This window comes from Myotis davidii, unplaced genomic scaffold, assembly GCF_000327345.1.
Source record: "Myotis davidii unplaced genomic scaffold, ASM32734v1 scaffold678, whole genome shotgun sequence".
NCBI classification, from domain to species: Eukaryota; Metazoa; Chordata; class Mammalia; order Chiroptera; family Vespertilionidae; genus Myotis; species Myotis davidii.
In genome coordinates, this window is record NW_006289712.1 from 97,202 (window position 1) to 99,300 (window position 2,099).

Consider the following 2,099-nt stretch of genomic DNA (forward strand, 5'->3'; position numbering starts at 1 on the left):
AGATTTAACCCAGCCTAAGCTAAATCTGGGCACCTTTTAATGAGAACTGACCCTTACAGGTTCGCTATCTAAGGTCAAACAGCTGTCAAAATGCAGATTTCCATGAAAGGCCTAATGGGAAAGACCATCGTTGAACCCATGGATACAATAAAAACGGTGAAAAGCAAGATTCCTTCCAATCAGCAGGGACATATTTTGCTGGAAAAGCAGCTAGAAGGCGGATGCACCAGTATCTGATTACAACGTTCAAAAAGAGAGCGCTTGGCTGCTGAGACTTCACAGTGGTGTTGAGGAAAGGATGTCATCTTACATGGTCCCAAGAAGAATTAGCATAAGAGAAAGGAGGTGGAGGTGTTCGCAGCCGCCATCGCTAACGCTTGCGCCGCCTCCAGCTCGCCGAGCTCCAGCCGAAGGAGAAGCAGGTAAGTAAAGGGATCTCTGTACCATGGCTCCTACAAAGCAGACTGTCTGCGAATCCACCGGTGGTAAAGCACCAAGGAAGCAACTGGCTACCAAAGCCGCCCGGAAGAGTGCGCCCTCTACTGGACGGGTGACGAAACCTCATCGTTACAGGCCTGGCACTGGGGCACTTTGTGAAATTAGACATTATCAGAAGTCCGCTGAACTTCTGATTCGCAACTTCCCTTCCAGCGTCTGGTGCGAGAAATTGCTCAGGACTTCAAAACAGACCTGCGCTTCCTGAAGGCAGCTGTTGGTGCTTTGCAAGAGGCAAAGGAGGCCTGTCTGGCTGGCCTTTTTGAAGACACCAACTGTGTGCTCTCCATGCCAACGTGTAACAATTATGCCAGGAGACATCCAGCTAGCACGCCGCATATGTGGAGACCATGCTTAAGAATCCACTGTGATGGGAAACGTTTCATTCTTTGAAAAAAAAATGCTCTTTTTGTTATTGGTAATTCTGAATGTTAGATATTTTTTTCCCATGGGCTCAAAGGTACCTAAGTATATAATTGCAAGTTGAAAATATGGGACAGAAATCAGGTATTAGCAGTTTTTCCATTTTCATTTGTGTCTGAATGTTTTTAATATAAGTGTGGGGACATAAAGCATTAATGCAAGTCAAGTGTTTCAGTGAACAAGTTTCAGCAGTCCCACTTTATAACAATATAAATAAAGCTGCTAAATTTTTCTGGACAATGCCAGCATTTGGATTTTTTTTTTAAACAAGTAAAGTTCTTATTGATGGCAACTAAATGGTGTTTGTAGCATTTTTATCAAACAGTAGATTGCATCCGCTCACTAGACTTTTCTAACTTAGTTGTCCTGCATGCAAGTACATGTTTTCAATGTTGTCTGTCTTCTGTGCGGTTCCTGTAAGTTTACTATTAAAATACATTAAACGAGAGAGAGAGAGAGAGAGAGAGAGAGAGAGAGAGAGAGAGAGAGAGAGGTGTGAGCTGGATGCTCTGAAATACTGGAAGGCTGGCCGATGGCACATTGGTCGCCTCCTCCTGGGGTGTCTTTCTGATGGTGTCTTCATGGCCAGCCACCCTGATACAAGTGACTGCAGGAGTTGTCTCACCCTTGCTTCAACAAACCAGAACCATTTTAAATATAGAATTTTATTCCAATGCTTCAAACACAAAGATCTTTTCTCAAAAAGACAAAACTATAATGGCAACGAACAGGTCAGTGGTTGCCATGGATTACAGGCAGGGAGAAGATATGATTACTAAAGGGCAGATGAGGGAGCTTTGGGGGTGATGGACCAGTTCCAGGTCCTGATATGTGTTTGTGGTGGTTTCACAAATTTACCTATGTGTTAAAGCTCATATAACTATACATCAGAAAAATTCAAGCTTACTGGATGATGGCTTTTTAATTCAATTTACTTTATTTTATTTTTTTAATATATTTTATTGATTTTTTTACAGAGAGGAAGGGAGGAGAGGGATAGAGAGTTAGAAACATCGATGAGAGACAAACATTGATCAGCTGCCTCCTGCACACCCCCTACTGGGAATGTGCCCACAACCAAGGTACATGCCCTTGACCGGAATCAAACCTGGGACCCAACAGTCTGCAGGCCGACACTCTATCCACTGAGCCAAACCGGTTTCGGCCAGACTATTCTTGAT